The following is a 22,699-nucleotide window of genomic DNA, read 5'->3' as shown; positions in this document are numbered from 1 at the left end:
AGGTTAAACTTTTATGAATGAAATGAAAATACCTGCAGTCTACTCTTAGTAAACTGATGTTAAATGATTAGTAGACATAAATTAGCTTTACTTCGGTTATTTTTCACGCCAAATGCATACATTTGGCGTTAGCTATACGAAATCCTCTTCTCTTAGATCAAACTTTACTACTGAATAAAAAATTACTCAAGGAGTAATACAGGTGATGAGAGTTGAAAGGGTGTTCATAAAATTTATTAGACACCATTTTTAGGAGTGATTTCGTGTACATTTTAGCATCTTGTGGGTTTCAAGTTCAAATTGGTTATCTTCATCACGGTTATTTACAATAAGTGGCATGGTTACTTAAAAAAAGCTACAAAGATGATCAATCCTGGTATCCCTGTTTTCGGAACTTTATAGTAAATCACACCTACAATTTGGTTTTTTAAATCATACCCCTCATTTAAAAGTGGGAGGAAATTATTTTATTCTCCAAAATTGCAATTAATTCTCCAATTCGTTAGGAATATATCCAGGCGTATAATATCTTAATTTACATCCTGTATATTTACGTGTATATATACAAACATATGAATGTATATGTTTGTGTTATATTGAAACCCATCTACTTTTAAATTAGATAGTCATTACATTACACTACACATATATTGTGATATTATCTAACACAGCAATTATTATAGTTGAGGTTACCAGTTTACTGACTAGCTACAACACGAGACTATTACTGAAATCAGACAAGCGTACTATTCCTCCAGAGAACTGTAGAGTGCAGAGATATAATTCGCAGATCCTTAAAGGAAGTTAATTATGTTAGCCAACAATAATAATACAGTGGTGTTAGTTTGTATTAAACCTAACCACACAACATTATCATTCCTATTTTTCCGTTCTTGATTTATTTCCACAACAGTACTCCTAAATATGAGATTCTATTGTACATCCCTGCCAAGAGACTACTCAGGAATTTTTGCACTCAGCTGATAGGTAAAAATGCATCAAAGTTTTTTAACGTAGAGCACTTTTACCTTTCAGTATTTATTTTAATCTTCACAGTCATGGTTTATAGAAAGAGAGCAAATAAACTGTTTACATTTTACTTTGGAAATTCCACAAAATTACATGTAAAATTATTCAAGTAGGTGTTAAATATTTAAAACCGTAATTAACTGATTTCAAAATCAAATCATTTTGAAACTGTTATGCCAAATTTAACCAGTCTTAGATCAATATTTATTATAAGCTAAAAATTTATATATAAAAAAACAAAAAGTGTATATCTTACTCCCGAAGATCTAATAGCGTAATAAAATAACAAATGAGGTTGGCATTTACTTGAATGATCCAACCGTATATTAGAGTTTAATTTTTTGTGCTTACATATAGTGTCATGTCCAATTCTGAATAAGGAATAGAATAGGATGGATAGATTAACTCCCTCCTCCCCGTCCGCTCTTCTATATCGTATATGTTAACACTTTCAAAAGACAAACCATGCTTCAACACGTAGGATTTTCGATAAGTATAGGTTACATAAGTATTATTCTCATCATCTACCTTGTATAATGCATAATTTAAGTTTTCCGATAATTTATGGTATACTATAGAAAAACAATTCATTTGTTCAATATTTTTGGGTGAAATTCTTAATAAGTTAGCTTATATAATTACACATTATTAAATAGTGGCTGTATTTGGTTTTAATTACCATAATTAAAACAGTTTGATTTTTAAATACATGTGTATACTCAAAGTGGTTCATTGTGAGAATAAACCACAGTACATGTAACCGGTTTCTACTAAGGTTGTTTGCAAATTTAAATAATTCATTCACAAAGATAAGATACGTGTTACTATATTGCGTGTAAAGTGTAATACGATTCTTCTAAGTTTGTGTAAGAATTACAGTTTGATTATTTATTTTAATAATTTTTTCCCCCTTATCACTATGGTTGAATGAGAACAATTAAAAACATTTTCCAGCGCCTAGTCTAATACCAATAAACCACCTTCAATCTCAAAGCTTCATTCATTATGTAAAATTCTATGGGTCACTTATTTCTATTGTGAGAACAGACATACATAAATTAAATTTTTTGCCACATAGAATGACAGGATTTGCTTACAGTCAGAGAAGAACACATCTACCCAACAACTATTGTACGTGCTACAGTAAACTTTTTACTTCTTAAAGTTTTTGTTCATGTTTTCAATTTTTTTGTTTAATAATAGTTTAATTTGGATATATACTTTTAAATTTAATTAATATTATTATATAATACAACTTAAAATAATATTTTAATAGCAAGAATCTTTACCAAATAAAATATTGGTGGAGTTAAAAGTACTGTAAGAACATAAAAACAGTACCGGAAGGAAAGCCATTTGGAAAAACGGTTACCCCTGGTTGGATTCATTTGGTATTTTTGTAGAAAATTGTTTTTGATCTTTACGGTAGTTGTTGATTATTATAACTCGCGTAAGTCATTATAGTTTTCCTTTTCTTCACGAGCAATATTATTCCTCTATTCATCTTGATTAGCGTTTACTGAAATAGTAAATCTATCATCATTTATTGCTAATAGTATAATATCAAAATGTCTTCGAGTGTCATAACCCAGTGTGGATGTAAGTATGTCCCAGTGTGGTTTCTTTCAGTTAATATGTCTGTTCTCAGTTAGAGTTGGGACTTACACAGTTGACACCCTAGGGTCAAGAAAGTTAAGGGACAAGACACTTGAGACAAATCCTGAGGGTCTTTGACAGACTTAGCTTTTTCTTGTCTTTGTTTAATTGCGCATATATTTTACTGCCGCTTAATGGTCAGAAGTCAATCTATTTCCTCTTTGTGATCAGTTATAGCCGAAACTTATAATTTATTTGGCTCTAAAACATTTATGAAATCCTAAAATAATGATAAGAAGTAAATTAATTAATTATTGAATTTAGGTCCCCCGTACTCTTTGCATATTTTTCAATGATTTATTTATTTTAAGCATCTCTGTTTGAGTACTTGAGCACATCTAAGCCACGAGGAAAAAACGTACTTCTCATAAAATATGATAAGAATATCATCGGTGGATAATAAATACTCGTAGTTATATATGTAGCTACGGGAAGTGGGGGAAGTGGGGAATCTTAAAAATTTCTGTAACTTTATGTAAAAATCTTGTCCCTCAGAGTAATTTACATTAAAATATATTCTGAAAACTACATAGTTAAGAGTCAAGGATATTTGATGAATGAGGAAAGTTCGTGATCGGAAGATTACTTTTATCTTGAGAGTTCTGGGAAGGAAACATGAAATTGTGTGTTTTGACTAGAGTGCCCGAAAACGGAACATTTTGCTCCGGTAAATATAATGATATGAAATAATATAATGCCTTACAAGTTGCTCTGCCCTTACTTCGATTTCGCAACAGCAGCAGCTTCATAATACGCTACAGGTATAATTAAAAGTGTTTAAGCGGAATAATTAACAATTTCAAAAAGGTATAAGGTTAAAAATAAAGAAAGACCTGTTTATTTTGTATAATTAATTGTCATGAACGTACAGTATTATCTCAAAGTAATCCCATTCTTATATTCTTCATATCAAATTATCTTACATTTTAAACATTATTACAAAACTTAAGCAAGAATTGACTTTTCTTTAGTCTAATCAGTGGATATATTTTTATGATCGGCATTGGCATTTTGACTGCACTGAACGCCAGTCATAGTAACAAATTGACGTAAGTAACCAGAAAAGTCAAAACAAAACGACACTTCAGTACAAGTAACGTAGTGTATGTCACACAAATGTTGGCCGAGATGCTCACTCAGCCATGGCCTGTTTATGGCGTCTGCATCACTCGTAACTGTTTGTATAAACAACAATTCATCGTTGCTGTGACGTTTCCTGTATGACACACAACTCTTGGGCGAGATGCTCACTCAACCATGGACTGTTTATGGCGTCTGCATCACTCGTAACTGTTTGTATAAACAATTCATCGTTGCTGTGACGTTTCCTGTATGTCACATAACTGTTGGCCGAGATGCTTACTCAGCCATGGACTGTTTATGGCGTCTGCATCACTCGTAACTGTTTGTATAAACAATTCATCGTTGCTGTGACGTTTCCTGTATGTCACACAACTGTTGGCCGAGATGCTCACTCAGCCATGGACTGTTTATGGCGTCTGCATCACTCGTAACTGTTTGTATAAACAATAATTCATTGTTGTTGTGACGTTTGCTGTATGTCAGAACAACTGTTGGCCGAGATGCTCACTCAGCCGTGGACTGTTTATGGCGTCGTCAGCATCACTCGTAACTGTTTGTTTAAACAATGCATTGTTGTTGTGACGTTTCCTGTATGTCACACAACTGTTGGCCGAGATGCTCGCTCAGCCATGGACTGTTTATGGCGTCTGCATCACTCGTAACTGTTTGTTTAAACAAGGCATTGTTGTTGTGACGTTTCCTGTATGTTCACACAACTGTTGGCCGAGATGCTTACTCAGCTATGGACTGTTTATGGCGTCTGCATCACTCGTAACTGTGTGTTTAAACAATGCATTGTTGTTGTGACGTTTCCTGAATGTCAGTATCTGTTTGTTAGGGTGGAACTCGAACTGTTTAACCCAGTCTATTAGTTATTTACAGAATATTTATTCATACTATGGGCACATAACATAAACAACTACTTGTTTTTAAATAAGTTTTAGACATATTTTTTTCAGTAGTAACATATTGTGACATATTGACAGTAGTTGCATGACTATAGAGAAGCACAGATCTATATCATTATTTATAAAAACAGTTGCTAAAACTAGAAACTTTAAAACATTCATGTATTGTATTTACCCATAATTTACGTACACAGTAACAAAAATAAATAATAAGCATTTTTTGGGGAAGTTATCTTCACATGGGCATCAGCCTGTGTGGGGAAATGAGTTCATCAATCTGCACTAAACTAATTACACTAAACAGTCTTTCATTAAATTAAGGAATGGCCTTAACACTATTAACAAAATTGTCATTGAAAAAATTACATAAAACATTTACTCTCCAAGAAATTATACAAGACCAGGTTCTTGAAATACCTGAATACATTGAGCGAATATAAAAACACAAAAAATCTGAAATTTTAAATATTGTAATTAGAAATTGAATTGTATCTTATGTAGAAAATGAACATACACACGTAAAAAACACAAACACACACACATAAAATACACAAACACAACTCATTTAAATGCACACATGCATGCACCAAACGTCCTTCTCTGCATTCAAAAGAGTACACAAACTCACCACACACTCGGATTAACATTGAATGTATTACAAAATCAAATTACATAAATTAAATACGTTAATAGTACAGCATACCTTGGTGTAGATGGTGGAAAAATAGTGACGAAACCCATCACGCCCCGCCATCTGCAATCCATTTATTGATTAGTTTTTTTCTATGTAATATTATTACAAACAATAAAAAAGTATGGATATTATGATCATTTATATAGTTTCCCAGCTATATTTTTCATTTACTGAGAAAATCCTGTAGTTATCATATATTGCTTTTTAAGTAATACTTGTACTCAAACACATGTATCATTCAAAAATTTCAATATCCTGCAATTAGTATTAGACTAAATGTATTTATTTTATAATTACATAAGAATCTTTACAGGTCTACACTTAATAATGACTGAATATTTTTCCAAACACTCCTGGTTTTAAAACGACTCTTTTGTTTAGTTTCCTACCATTGGATGTTCATTCCATGACAAAACTTTTATTTTATATAGGCAATGTAATAGAAAAGCCAGGATAGTCCTAGTTTTTAGAACAAAAATGTAATTTAAATTCTATTATACATTGATTGAAATTGAATACCTTCTAACTAAGTCGTTATTACGTATTGATTGTTTCCACAGAGCTTACGAACATTTGTCTTTTAGAAAACACAGAATTTGTATATGTTACGTATATTATTTCCTTAAATTTTTGTTTAATAGTATTTTTATTGCATATTATGTATTTATTTTTAATCATCATGAACTTGATTTATTCTAGGCACTATGAGGTACTCAAATAACAAATAAATAAAGATAAGTACAAATCCTCACAAATATCTTCCACGTTCCTAAGAATTTAGTAAAATTCTTTTCCAGGTGAATTTATTAATTTCTAGAGATGAAAGACGAATAAAGTTATTGGAGTGCTAAATTGTTATGGGAGTCGAGGTGGAAACATGAAGAGTATAAATTTTCAGTAGAAGAGAACAGTGAATATTTACCGATCGAATGATGTGTATCTTGGTGTCATATAACACATACATCGTTTTACCCTTCTTCCACGAACTGTTTACAACATTCCCGATTTTACTTAGTTTTTTAATAATCATTTGGTAACATTACTTAGACATTCAGAGGTTGTAAATTGTTTGCATTACGTTCAAAGGAATAATTTTATATAACTGAAACAATACATTTATAATCCTATACTCGTATAAACCAATTTTTGTGTTTATAACTGATTTCACTTAGTAGTTGACTCTTAACTGTAATCGGTTTATGAATACGTCTCATTAAATAGTATTATTGCGGCTGGATAACATACATTATAACAACAAAGAATTGGTGGATCTTCATGTAATAATTACTATCATATTTGCAAGTCTATTTTATACTTTGTAATTGTTTCTATATGACGTGTTACAATCCAACTTTAAGACATCACTCATCGCACAACATCTACAAATTAAATTTGGTATTACTGAAATACTAGAGAAAATTGATACATTTTGTGACAATACTACTGGTTTTTTCATAGTATACATGACATATGGATTTATTTATCTACAAGTATTTTTTTTTATATTGTACCTAAATTAGTATTTATTTGCTCAAAACAAACATTGTTTAGAAATTTGTAGTATTATTTTTTTAAATTGACTCATGAAGCGGTACTAAATTTCATTCATACATTCATTTGGCCATTTTCATCCACTGACCTTTTTGTTTGTTTTTATAAACATATTTCTAATCCGTAATATATTTAACTTATAATTCAAATTTAGTCATGTAGTTACCTGAAATTGTAACTTGCCTTGCATGACTTTTTATAGTGAAATCAAATAATATGTAATCTTACACAATTTCCCCTCACTAATTCATACTGTTGTGTGCTACTATAGTTGGAAATAAATGTTCTCATTTAATCTAAACTAAATAAATGTAAAAGTTATAAATATTTTAAGAAGCAATTTAGAAAACAAATCACATAATGCTTATTGTTCCTAACTATATTACAGCGTACTCGGTGGTAGAGACTAGAACAATCAAGGTTTATTACTTACTCATTACTGTTTATGTAGCCAGAAGAATAGTTTTTACCTTCCTACAAAATTAGATTGCTTCATTAAAGTTTGAATATTTTACAATATAACGGGCATTTAAGTCTGAGAAATATGTAAATGAAACAAAAAATAATAAATAGTCTATAATAGGTATTTTCCAACTTACTAATTTCAAAGAAAAAGAAGTATGGAATAAAATTTAAAAAAAATCGATTATTTTAGAAAAGGAAGTATTGTTCCAAGGTTTTATTACTGGAGAATTACGAAAAACTTAAATCCCAGAAAATTATTACAAAATAAAACTCAAATAACTAAGAGACATGATGTAGTAAATGAATGAAACAAGTCATTAGAAACATAATATTGCTATTCGCAATTAATCCTTGGGTTTATCCATATCAAATTAATATTACGGTATTTTTATCAGGAAGGGCCGAAGACACCAGTCGGAATGTGTCACCTTCTAAGCCTAGTGCAGAGTAATAAGGTACTGCAGAGTAATTCAGTATTCATAAATGACTCAAGGGTTCGTTAGTGGATCTACAAATTATTATGCCCTAGCTGGAGGTCGCTGACTTACAAGGAAAGATACAGGTTTATAATACTTAATAAGGTTTCTAACGGTAAAATATTGTAGTGTATCCTTTTTACTGGTGATGTGAGGGAATATGAACATGTCCCAGCTCATGTTATTAAGGAGTAACAATAGCTGTCTTGTTTACTAGGTCTGTCTGAATAATGGCGACATGTTGACGATCTGAGATTCTAGATTTAATTTTTTAGGACAGAATATTGCGATATAGATAATATTTTTATAATAAGCATCAGTAAAGTAAAAGTGCTAGATATTGAGTCGCTAGATATTAAGTTTAGGGCCTTATGGTTCAAAACTGGACGGTATACAGAGATAAATTATTTTTTAAATTACCGTTATTTAACTCTGTGCATGTGACCGATTTTTTTGTGTGAAGGTACAGGAATATTGAAAATTCCTTTGTTTAATCCAGCAGTGAGCTCTAAATAATATTTATATTGTAAGCATACAACATCAATATGTGATATGTATTAAGGCATGAAAACATCATAAAATTTGGAATGACTACATTTCATACTATCTTTGTAAAACTATTTAAAAACTGACTGACGTAAAATGAAGTTTTTAATATTTTTATTGTAAGTCAAATATGGTGTTCTATCTTGAATATTATAATGAATGACACATGATACACGAAAGTAAAATATGTACAAAAGGTTTATTATTTTTTTAATAAAAAATCAGATATAAATTGCATTTTTAGTGCTTTATTAAAATATATAATAAACAATACAAAATATGTTTAATTACTTGAATTGCCATTGCGTTTTAGAGACCTTCGAATACAGTTTTTTTAGTTTAAACGATATTCTCTTGTGTTCACACAAATTTAATGGGAGACCTTAGTACAACTTGCTGAAAACAATTAATGTAACAACTTTTATATTAGTATATTTTATAAAATACAACAGCGCATTTACATTTACTTAAATTGTGCAAATAAATTGCACAGCCTTGATCTTACTCTGACTCGTAAAGTAAATCATAATTGTGAGCTTTATTTACTTTGTTTCTTTAAACTTATATTCTATCAGTATTAGTTCTATTTTGTTTATATTCCTCGCAAATAGAATAAAAAAATAATTCGTTTTTTAATTTAGTTCTTGATGCATTACAGCAAAAAACGTAACTGAAGGACGTATAAAATGTTTAGTTAGGGGTAAAACTCGAATCAGTATAGTTCCCTTTTGTAACGTGTTATTAATTGGAATCCCAGCCAGGATCAAGTTCTGTAACTCCTTGCCCCAAGTTGTGAACACGTGCAGAACCAGCAAACTCAGCACAGTGCAGCACGAGCTGACGTCACGCACATGTTACTACAGAGTCTTTAATTTAGTTACTACAGCGGTCTCTTGTGGCGGGTTTGGGCTAACTTTGCGGCATAGAACTTTCTCTGGCATCTCCTACCTATACAATATTAAAAGTAGTTATCTATTAATGATAGCTAATCCAATGCCATGTCATTTTATTGGATTAGGGTTAGTGAAGGTTATCACTAGAGGGGTTGGAAATATATTGATTCTAACTGTCTTCGACGGCACAATATCTCGGAAACAAAGTGACATATAGACTTGAAAATGCCCATGTTTAATTTCTATATAGGCAGCACCAGGTACTATTAATGTTTGCCATTTTATGGTATTTTGTGTAATATAACACGTTTCTATGGTATCATGGAAAGCAATGATGTTAATTAATAAAGTGTAGAAAAAAAATTAAAAACTGAGTAGAATCATATGATATTTTTTCACGTGAATTAGTAATACATATATTCTAACTGTCCATAACATATAAATATCTCTCGAGAAATATATTATCCGTAGAAATAAAACACCCTGACATAAAATGTTTCAAACTTATTAAGGTAAAAATACGAGTAGATATTTTAAACTTTTTTTACATTTATTCCGACTCCCAATGTTTATTCTGGACTCGAGAAAGCTTTTAGGTTTTTAACGTTACCAATGCGCAATAGATTCCTGCGTTACTGTGTACTGTCTGCGTTCTAATTAATGTGTATAGCTTTAAGATATTTAATTGAATGTTCATAGATAGAGCATGATGAAAGGTTAACAAAAGCTGTGAAATAAAATTTGGCTCTGATTTCTTATGATTTAACTAGAGCAATTTCTGCATTACTTTAACTAACGGTTTTACAAATGGGTAATCGACATAACCCCTGCACTTTGTTGAGCCATTGACCGCTTCGGACTAGGTCATATCGAGCAATCCTACGATTGATGTATAACCTCTACCTTATTATAATAAAGTGAAACATATTCGTTTGACTATAAAATTGACTTTAACTTGGACTGACGCAATTCGGAATATCTTTTGCATCTGTACATTCACTGAAACGACGCAAAGACTTTTACCGGAAACGTATTAAATGACACCTACCTACATCACTGGTTCTTATGCCATTCAATTTACTTATAACTAAGTGATAAATTATATGAAAGGAGCACAGTAAAGCGCGTGAAAAAGACGACTGTATCTTCTTAAGCCTTCACAAAATAAAAGATATTTAAATACTGGCGGTTTTGGTTTTTAATATTAGTGAATACTTCTTGCATTACTGACTTTTAAATCAGCTCTGGTAGGTCCAAACTTAATTTGATGTACTCTGTGTCGCAGCATTCGACTGCATTACATTACAAAATGTTTAAATATATAAAACATTCTACCGAATTTAACGTCAAATAGAATTTAGCTATGTGGAAAAATAAAGCTAGTAAACAGAAAAAACTTTAGATTTAATGAATGTGTGCATTAAAACGACGATTATTTTAGTGAAATACTGAAAAGGTCTTCTAATGGTTCAAAGAATAGCTACTTATATTCCATAAGTCAACTTGTTTAGTAAACGTGCAGCAGCCTTGTTAGGTAACGAAGTCATCTATGGGCAATTACTCCCACGTTTTAACAGTCTCCGAGCTCGTTATGATCTGGTATAAAAAGACGTTCATACAGTACGGGGTGTTCGAAGATTGCTTTTATAAACAGTAATAGTAAAATGTAGCCATTATTACCGTCAGGTTGTTATTTTTATTAAACATGATGACGATTTATTATATGGCTTTCTTAAATTGATAGTGGTTTGTCACTTTTACGCAAATTTTATGACAGCATATACATATAATATTTGTTTTAATATATACACAATTCATAATACGAATCTTGGTTTAAGCACTTTAAAATGTCTTAAAGATTTTACGATCCCTTCAGATGAACATGGCTTTAGATTTCAGTAATCAAGTCTGCAACATCATCATATTTCAGATGCTGCCCGTAAGAGGAAGGTGAACTGGAGGTAAACTCAACATTGACATTGAATCAACTATTCCTACCATTGCTGCGTTAATTAAAATTTATCAATTTGTAAAACCATGTGAAATCTAAAAAGTTTTAATAATATTCTTGAGGATTGGTGATAAGCTAATAAATAAAATAATTTAATTAAGTCATCATATAACCCGTCATACTAAAAAACAATTTTGTATTTATTGATAACTGGTGAATTCAAGTCAAAGTTGTGTGATAAATTACGAATGAAGTTTTTAGCACACACCTATTTATGGTGAACAATGAACAAAAAACTTGGTGAAATATACAACTTTAAATCAAGTTTTAGAACATATTAGTAAATTAGTACATTTTAAGATATTTTCATTTTCCCAAACTTTTTTGTGATGTTTTTGAGCTTTAGTAGTGTAAAAATAAGTGTGTATCATATTAAATATTATAAATTAATTTAATTTTAGTAACTATAGATTCATTAATTGTAACACATTCTTATATCAATGCGTATTAACTACTTTTCCTGTATTTTTTGTATATTGTAACATGTAATTTTTTCAAGGGGCTTAAATATGGCATTTTTCATTTTTTTTGAGAGGATAATACTTTTATTTTTTAATGACATGTTATGATTTTTATTTCTTCCCCCTACAATTACACTTCAGTAGGCCGACCAACGCACGAGACGTCAGCTGGCAGGGTCCGGCTCGACCGGGTAAGACACGGAGTTTCAGGATAAATCCGCCAGAGTTAGTTTCAAGGGCTGAAGCGCCTTACAGCGGACGGCTCAGGTACTACAGTATAGTAGAGAATTTATAGCATGACCGGTGACTTCGAGATGCGCCGTAGGCAAAGACGGAACTAAAGTGGTGGGGGGTGGAGCGGCTCAGTCTGTTGCCGTATTTAGCCTTGTGAACTTCGGTTTCCAGTCTTCTATACGTGCCGCCCAAAAAACATTCGCTTGTGCCAATTCACGAGTTGTAATACAATTTGTGAATTAATTGCGTTGTGCTCATGACGCTCAGTAAAGAGTTTGAGATGGATCATAATGTAAAAAGTAAAATTGGAGGTAGAAAAGTTATACACGGCCAAGCAAGAGAAGTGCTTCTCATTTTATGAAACGGGAAGCAAAAACCAACACACTTATAAATTTGAAGAAAGTTCAACAGCGTGTCGTAGAGGCAACTGGAATTTCTGAAAGTACGCTGAGACGAATTTTGAAGGAGAAAAGAAATAAGTTCAATTGGCAATTCTTTTAGTACGCCCAACAATGTAAGAAAACGCAAACATACTAAAAGTAATCTGGACAATTTTGATTTGGGTGTAGTTCGAAGAACAATAAATAATTTTAATCGACAACGGGGTTTTGTTATGTTAACTATTGCGTGTGGATCGTTGGCGTTATTGTTTATTTGAAGTATACATCATTAAATGAACTTGATACAAGTTGGTAGATAAAACTGAGTTTTTTCTTATTCTACTGTGTATATTGACAAATTAGTTTAACCAGTTTTATATTAATTTTTTAATTTAGCAGCTAGGCTATGTCAGTTGAAATTTTGTAGTGTATAATTGTATCTACTATCGTAAATCCTGAAGCTTACACGGTTAGTATATGATAAATTGAATTTTAATGGCTAACAAAGCGTAACAATTACAATTCTGAACTGTTTTTCGTCGTTGGAGATCAAGAATAATATAAATTCCTACCCTTTCCTAATTTATGAGAACCCTTTCTTACCACCAGGTATCTCTACTGCGAACTCATTAAGAAGGGTGAGCTATGAACACAATTTCGGCAGAACATAGTCATTGTTAAGATCACGTACATCCGGTCCCAATATTTCCAAGATTTCCTGTATTGAATTCCCCATCATAAAAGTCCGTCACCGTAACTTCAAAAGAGTCTAGAAATGTTCAAATATTCTCAAGGTCTCCTATATTAAATTGCTCATCATAAAAGACCACCGTGGTAAGAACATAAGGGTCTCGAAATGTTGGCAAACACTACAATATTCGGCTCCCGCCACCACTATGAGCCGGGAGCCGAAAACTCTCAGTAGGGTTAGTAGCACCGTATTCACTCCCCTACTTTAGATTGTGCCCCCACGCGCTCAACTCCTCCACTCCTCACGCGCATCCCACCGGTCATGCTATAACTTCCCTAGAGTACGTAAGTACGCTGTGCCTGAACCATATCAACCAGACTCACTACTGCGTCTATCGTCGATTTATTTTTCCTGAATCCAAATTGGTGTTCAGAAAGCTGGTTGTTTTTATTTAAGAAATAAAGCATTCTCGTTAGAAAGAGTTTTTCAAATATTTTGCTCAATACAGGCAACATTGAGAAGGACCGATAGTTATTTATTGAACAGGGGTTTTCTTTCTTGAAAATTGGATGCACTTTTGCAATTTTTAGGAGAGAGGGAAAAACTCCTGAGTTAAAAGACAAATTGACCAATTGAGTCAGTGGTTTCACGATATGCTTAGAGCATTGTTTTATTAACCACATGGATCTCGATTCTAAATCATTCGATCTTTTAGCTGGGAATTGTTGAATGATTTTATCGAGCTCTTCCTCAACTACAGGAGTCAGAGCCATTGAGGCTGTTGGACTCTGTCTACGCGTGGGATTCCCCTGTGGCAGCGATGGACGAGGGCCCCGTCCACAAGCAACAGACGCAAAAAATCCGTTAAACTCGTCGGCAAACCTAGAGGCATCGCTCACAAGGGTGTCCCCATTTTTTGACTGTGATTTGCTTGTATTCTTGATGTTTATTGTTAATGATGCCCCATACAGTTTTAGAAACGTTTTTTGAAGAAGTAATTGATTTTGAGACATCATACGATTTTGCAACTTGGATCACCTTCCTGTAAATTTTTTTTATAAATTTCGAAAAAAGATTTTGAACTGTTCATTGGCTGTTTTTCTGTTTATTTCGGAGAAAAACTTGAGTTTTTCTCTCGACACCAGAATGCCTTTAGTGACCCAAGTATTATTTACCTTCTTTGGACGAGGTTTTGATCGTTTTTGTATGGCAGCTGGTGTTGAGATGGAAATTCAAACATTCATTGAAAATTTGAAACTGCTGCTCTACTGGGTGTGAAGAATTTAGAAAATTCCACTTTTCTTTTGAAAGGGAAGCGTTGAGGAGAGCAATATTTTCTGGCCTCGTGTCTCTTATTGTTTTGGTAATTCTTGGTTCTCTCTCGATTTGTTTTCCACTAATGATAGCCTCTTGGCCATAGTGGTCTGAGATAGCTGTGTTGACCACCGATACTGTGACATTTTCAACGTTTGTGATGATGTTATCAATAGCCGACTGTGTTGTAGCCGTCACTCTCGTTGGAGTTTTGACCAGCAGTTCAAGGCCAAATGACCTCAGCAGATCGACTAGTCGCTTGGTGGATGGATGGTTGCTGTCCATCGCATCCACGTTGAGATCGCCCATCAAGACGTAATCGTATTGATGGTTAGTCAGGTCAGTGAGTAACACTTCGAATTTTGAAAAAACTGATCTTCATTTCCACTGGGAGACCTGTAAATCCCTATCACAATTAATGTTGACCTGTTAGTTTGTACTTTGATCCCAACTGCTTCGAAATCTTTCGCGGTCGTTTCTTTGATTGTAAATTTTGTAAAAAAACTAAATTTTGTCTCAGAAAAATTGCTACACCACCTCCTTTGGAGGTCTGGCGACAGTACGCTTCTGCCAAGTTGTAATTTGGAATTTTGCATAGTTCAAGGTTTTCGTTGGTTAAAACCGTTCTCGGTTACAACGAGTATATCTGATTTCAGCTCCTCACACATCAGCTGAATTTCATCCAATTTGTTGGTTGCGTACTGGGCGTTTTGGGTGGAGTAGTCTTAGGGAACCTTGAACATGTAATTTTTGATTTGTCTGATTTTGCCGAATTTGGTCTGTCAATTTAGTCCTTTGCTGTAAAGTGGGGCCCCCTAAAAAAACTGGATTTTCTTTTAAGTTAGTAGAGCCTCCTATGATCTGCAGAATGTCTGGACTGGGGGAGCGTCTCACGGCGTCCCGCGTAGGAGACATCCTGTATGCTAGCTGGCCGTTGAGGGGTGGTCGCCGACTCTTCTCGGGCAGCAGCGGGCGTTGGCATGCTGGAGGTGGAAGCAGCCGCTGCGCGAGGATTCCCCCAGAGTCGCGGCTGCGCCTTCATTTTTGATTCTTGAGTGGGCTGGACTCATCGCCGCCACGATCATCCCAGCCAGTAACCGCTTGCCCCGCCAGGAGAGATGTTGGCCGTGTCTCGTGAAATACCTACGGCTGATGTCATCGAAGTTTAACACTCTAATATTGTGTCTAACAGCCAGTTCCTCAATGTAGGCATTCACGAGAACGGTCTGATAGTGGACAGGGTGGGTCGGGTCCAGATCGTGACGATGCGGCAGTGTGGTGAGGATGATCTCGGTGCTGGAAGAATCCAGCAGCGATGTACCTCTCCAGATGGCGGTAAATATTTCGCTGCCCGCCGACCGCCAGGTCGTTAGTGTCGGCGATCAGCACCTCGCAGCAGGGCCGGGGCTCAGATGCCGTTCGAGCTGGTCTCACAATATCCAGAAACCGGCCGCCGGGTACACAGACGTCGCTCACCGCGGTTGCAGTGCCGAGCTGTTTCCTCACGAGTCCAGCGATGTGGCGAGCGTGGCTATCCCCTCGAACAGTTATGGACTTAAACTGTACGTTGCGTGTAGGGGTTTTTGGAGCTTGCCATGATTTTTTTGACGTTTTTTGAAAGTTAGTTGGATAATTTTTGGTTTTTTTTCATTTTAGAAAAAGATTCACTTTTTTGTTGAGTTTCATTTTTTGGTTGGGGGGCAAATAAATTTATTTTTGAACCGGTACCGGGTATTTGGGCTTCCTCTTCTTCACTTCTGTCCACCTGTAGTTCTCTTTGAGATCAGCGCACTCGCAAGTTTTCAGCTGCTGCTTGAGACTCTGGTTCTCCGCCTCCAAGACCTCTATTGTTGTCCTCAATCTGTCGAGAAGGTCAGCTCGCTCACACGTGGCAGCGGATGGCTGTTCCGGCAGGTCGCACTGCACTCCGAACTCCACAGAAACGGGTGGGCTGAGGAGCAGCTCGCACTGCACTCCGCGGTCCGAAGTCAAGGGAGCATGAGTCGTCTGGTCGTCGCGGGACGAGGTGTCGACAGGGAAAATCTGGTCCGTGAACTGCAGTAGGCGGGTGTCGGATTCAATAGTATGATCTAGGAGACCCTGGAACTCTTTGTTAAGGCGTTCTATCTCCTTTTTTAGTCTTGCGATCTCTGCTGCTGCATCCTCAGGTGTTGTTTCAGGGGTCGGTTCGGGTTCCGTAGAGACAGACGCAGGTGGAAAGGCGGTGTGAAGTGAGGTGGCGGGGTCCGGGCCGGGCGTGGAGCAGGCGGGCGCGGGCGTCGTCCGTGTGTCGGGGGACGCGGTGGACGCAATACAGGGCTTAAGTAAAGGCGAAGAGAGGGTTCGCATAGTGACTGGATGATCCCCACTGTGCTTTTCGTTACAAACCGTCACTCTCGTTATGTTCTCATCAGTTCTGATTGATGCTCCGCAACTTTTCCCTAGACACACCGCCATGATATTTCGCCGTTTTTTAGAGTCCGTTGTTGCTTAAATTTGATATTGTTGTATACAATACAAGGTCTACCAGTTTTGGTTTTTTCGATTAAGAAAGACATTGTTGAAATGAGTAAATAAATAAATTAGGTAATAAATAAATAAGTTAATAATAAATACGTTAATAAATAAATTATTCAATCAAATAATGTAGTCAACAGATAAATTTGTCAATAACTAAATTATTAAAATAAATCAGTCAACAACAATAATAATAATAACAACAACAACGGTTTTAAAAATATTAAAAATAATAAAAGTCAACAGCAACAATAAAATCTGAACAATAAATAACAAGGTCTCTGTGGTTTGCTTCAAGCAAAAAGATATGTCAGAAGCCGGTAATCGAGTACGCAACCGATTCTGCCACCCGAGAGGTTGATTGTGCAATTGTTATTACTTGTCTTTATATTGCGCGCTCCAAAAGTCACGTCAAACAGCATGTCCTTCTACACTTGTAAATTGCCAGTCTAACCTTGTTAGTTTGATGGTTAGCTTTTATGGCGATTTACTACTCACAAATGTAATGCTGTCCGATTCGTCTTGATCCAGGTTTATGACATTAAATAATCCCTTGAATTCGTCAAAACCTTTCGTTATGTCTTTAAAACTAAAAATAAATCAATTGAATTGCGGAGCGTCGTGATGTACGTGTTCGCAAGATAGGACCAGGTCTACCAACCTTCAGGCTAGGTGTAATTTAGTTTAGTTTTGATTAGTTTATCGTTTCTGTTCGAGGCCGCTGGTTCGTTTGACGTACGTTAGAACCAGCGTTTCTTACTTTCGAGCTTCAGTTGAACTAGCAACTGTCCTATTAGGGAACGTTTATATAGGAGATCAATCATCCTAAAGCAAATGCTGACGCCTTCCCTTTATTTCGTTTCCGAGTCGGCAATGATGAAAGCCTGTTGATCCGTTGATCTTCGCTTCTGTATTTGCTTCAGCTTTTGGTTTTACATTAATTCGGGTCTGAGCTGAACTTGAAAAGTACCTCTCCCTTTCGAACCCTGGATTGCACCACTCTCGACTGTTCTATCCAGTGTCTTAGGGTTATATATTTTTATAAACTATCTCGAACCCGACTTAACGATTTAATATTAAATCTTTTTTATGGTGGGAAATAAAAATACTTTCTCATAGATCAGACTTTTAGAATTTTCTCTCACACCACAAGCCTCCTAGTAAATGAGTTACAATAAGAATAAAATCAATCACGCTTACTTTTATGGTGACATTTTCCTAAACAACCTTGATGGCCGTTATAGAAAATGGTAACTAAATAAATTGTGAGTTTCATTTTAAAAGTTAAAAATAGTTTAAAAAAGGTACATATTTATCAATTTATTTTTTAAACTATAATTAAAATAACCGCAAAAACAGGAAAAAACAAACAGCTCCCAACCACATCATTAATATTGCCTGTGGATTTAAATCAGGAATTCCTGATTTCAGAGTAGTGAGTAAGTATGAGGTTGCAACCGTGGAAGAAGTGTCCGATTTTTAACCAACTTTTTATGGTTGCATCAGTTACAGTAAGTTGTGTTCAGTGCAACCCTGGATCTAATGGGTTTATGCCTTACTGAAGTTTCCTTTAAAGTAATTGACACTGAATTCTGAGATCCGTAAATGAAAGAGTTTAATAAAAAGCATCAGATGACATAAATCTATGCATCCTAGACTATCATAACAACTCAGTTGTGATTGAAAACTACTTATCACTGTATATTGAACCTAAGTTTTAAATGTTATTATTTTGTCTCTTATAAACTTTGAATGTACGGTTATTTCATTTAAGGTTATGTACTAAAAGAAAATATAATACGTGATAAGTGATTTAGCTTCGACATTTTACTGTGCTATTCTAAAAAGGCTAAGGAGAATGAAAGTTATGGATTGTTTCATTTATAAATCTTTAAATGTGTAAACTGTTTAGCATAATTCTTTTTTCATCTAATTTTAATCATACAAATTTTATTTAAGAGAAAAAACATACACTTGATATCTAGGACGTCATTAGGGAATGAAGGTTTTTCTGTATGTTAATTAAATAAATAAACAATAGGTATCTTCAAAATATATAAACCAAAATAATACTAGTGTAATCAAATTAGAGCTGGTCAAAATATCGACAAAAAACGCTAAAATATTTCACAACGCGTGAGGACAAATGTGAAAGTCAAAGTAATAAATGAAAGCCATGGGCATCCAAAGTCTCTCGCGTTTAGTGGATTGCGTATTGTTGTGTTCTACGTCCGACGATGTATTTTTAACTGTTACTTTGTAATTGTATAAAAAACTTACTTAACCTCTTGACGACTTCTTAGGTTCTTAATTCTAAATAACATAAATTATTTCTCTGTCCGAATGACATGTAGATTTTTACAATGTGCAAATACAATTTACTGAATGACATATTGGATTTAGACATGTTTATTTCTTGCTTATTTAAAATGAGAAATCATACCTTACTCGTAACCTCAAGGACTTGAAGGATATGAATATCTTGGTGGTAAAAACACAAGAGAATCATTACATAACTGTTACAGAATAGTATAACTCTCTATAATTGGAATAATTAACATCATTAGCAACCAATTAGCAATGGCATATCACTGGGCTATGCGATAACCCTATGAATCATGAATCACCATGCATACATACACTTCCAAACAAGTACATTTGTCATTATTATCATAATGTGTGATATCGTTGGAATGATGAGTTTCCAATAATAAACCTTTATCATCATTATTGCAGTTTTATGATAGTAATTTTTTGGAATGTTCATTTCAGTATTAAGACAATACTGGTATTTTTAAACATAGTGGGTCATTTTCTACAGTAAAATTGGACTAGAAGACTAAAATATAATTAACCATATATTAAACTATCATTTAAAATTCTGTTTCAAGAAGATAATTAATTTTAGAATATTAATACAGTGAAATGTAGATGTGTACAAAGGGAATACCTTAAACAGGGATATTACTGTGTGTAATCCATCCATGCATAATAATTAGTTCATGCATAATTGGTGTATCAAGATAATGATCAACATAGTCCATGCAGTATAACTTTAACCATTAGCGAGAAGTGCAAAACTGGAAATTTCAGACATTCGACTTTGATAATACAAAAGGAAGGCTCCTATAGTACCCTCTATAGTTTTAAAACTGTATTAATGTTTGACAATTAGCTCTTTGAGAATACTGAGAATAAAACTAATACATAATAATTTTTGTAGTCATCAGATATTTAAATTCCGAATTATATATTTATAAAAGTTTAATGAAATCCTAGTTGGTTGACGAGATTTTGTATTGTATTAAAAGTAATTCTTACAAAAGATAGGCCACTAATGATAATTATATCTACCCTTAAAGTAACAACACCGACGATCCTCATTATACTCTGGGGATTTTGCAGGATGGGTTTCGACAGAACAGCTGTTGAAGGTAGCAGCATGGCCTTTTTTTGTCTTCGCCTTCCGTATGTCCGTTTTCAGGATGAGAGGAGAAAAACGTGGTAATTGCACGTAATTGTACATATTGTACACTGCAGACAGTACATACACAGGGTACGGTGAACCCTCAAGCTAACCAGTAATTGCATTGTCCCGAAATAATTTTCGACTTGCCGCAGGAAGAAATATTGTACACTGCAGACAGTACATACACAGGGTACGGTGAACACTCAAACTAACCAGTAATTGCATTGTCCCGAAATAATTTTCGACTTGCCGCAGGAAGAAATATTGTACACTGCAGACAGTACATACACAGGGTACGGTGAACACTCAAACTAAACCAGTAATTGCATTGTCCCGAAATAATTTTCGACTTGCCGCAGGAAGAAATATTGTACACTGCAGACAGTACATACACAGGGTACGGTGAACACTCAAACTAACCAGTAATTGCATTGTCCCGAAATAATTTTCGACTTGCCGCAGGAAGAAATATTGTACACTGCAGACAGTACATACACAGGGTACGGTGAACACTCAAACTAACCAGTAATTGCATTGTCCCGAAATAATTTTCGACTTGCCGCAGGAAGAAATATTGTACACTGCAGACAGTACATACACAGGGTACGGTGAGCATGCAAACAGGCCAGTAATTGTATTGTCAAGAAAGAATTTTCGACTTGCCGCAGGAAAAAATATTTGTACACTGCAGACAGTACATACACAGGACAAGGTGAACACGCAAACAGGGTGGTAATTCACTGTACCGAAATAATTTTAGAATTGCTGCAGGAAGAAATATATTACATTGCAGAGAATACACACATAGGGTACGGTTTAACACTCAAACAGGAAGGTAATTGCATTGTCCTGAAATAATTTTAGAATTGCCGCAGGAAGAAATATGTTACACTGCAGAAAATACATACATAGGGTACGGTTAACACTCAAACAGGAAGTGATTGCACTGTACCGAAATAATTTTAGAATTGCCGCAGGAAGAAATATATTACATTGCAGAGAATGCATACATAGGGTACGGTTAACACTCAAACAGGAAGGTAATTGCATTGTCCTGAAATAATTTTAGAATTGCCGCAGGAAGAAAATATGTTACACTGCAGAGAATACATACACAAGTTACGGTGAACACGCAAACAGGCCGGTGATTCTATTGCCTGAAGCACAATTTTCTATTTTCGGTACATGAAAGCATATATTTTCAGAATAAGGCTTCTGAAAATTTTATAAGATAATTTTTCAAGTACCGTATATACAAATTATGTTAAATTTAAAAATTCTTGATTTCTAATGGTTTACAACTCTAAGATTCTACATGTATTTTGAGTATTAGTAATTATAAGAGATGCAAATTTACTTAGATGTATACCTCCAATATATTTAAGATAGTTTTCTCTGTGCCAATTATACTCTTCTTGATGTTGGTATTTTATTTTAATTTAATTGAAAATATGTATTGTGCAACATAATTTGTCCAAGTAACTCATTCAATATGTAAGACGACGGCTGAAAACGGTTGATTTATATTCGACAAGTGCCTGGACGTATTGCTATTCCAGAGAGGCTTTGCAGTGTCTTCGTGATTTAAAGTGTTTGCAGAAATAAAATGGGAGATAAGTTTGTAAATAAATAAAAATAATTTAAAATTCTACTAAAGCTCTCTAAAAGAATTATTTAAAAACATGTTAAAATTGTATATAATATACATTGTATATAAGAATATCAATATATAATAGGCACATATATAGTATCAAAACAGGAATATGTTATTGTATTAATTTAGCTTACATTTTTCTCGTTGCAAAAGTTAACCATAGCTTTTAAAAAATCTGAAGGCATCAACTAAACTAAACCAATGGCACAGTATAGAGGGTTAAAACCGTTATGGCAACCGATAACCGGATCAATCAACGTCGAGCGTAGGTGCTTCTTATATGTGTGACCACTAAGCGATCCTGTCCTTGCAAGCAGCCCGTCTGCCCGGCCGTTGGTGGCGGTTCGGAAGTCACCTTTAATCCGTTGGTCCCCACTTTAAGTGTTTGAGAGGGCTTCTCAGCCCTAACTTCACCTGGTAAAATAAGACATCTTTCCTGTACTTTGAACACATGTTGAAAATTATGAATTAGAAGCAACTGAATGTGGAATAGTTGACTTACCTGGTGTAAACTGTCTTGATTATTTTGGACCAAAATTAGATTCATAATAAATTCTTTCTTTTTTTCAAAACTATTTTCAAAATCGTTTATATACCATAATATGTGGAGAAACATGCCTTTAAATATATTATTGGGGAAATGTAATATGGGAAAATGGGTCCCCAG

Source organism: Homalodisca vitripennis, chromosome 6 (assembly GCF_021130785.1).
Source record: "Homalodisca vitripennis isolate AUS2020 chromosome 6, UT_GWSS_2.1, whole genome shotgun sequence".
Lineage (NCBI taxonomy): Eukaryota > Metazoa > Arthropoda > Insecta > Hemiptera > Cicadellidae > Homalodisca > Homalodisca vitripennis.
The sequence above is the reverse complement of the archived record's forward strand: the minus strand, read 5'-3'. Positions refer to the sequence as shown.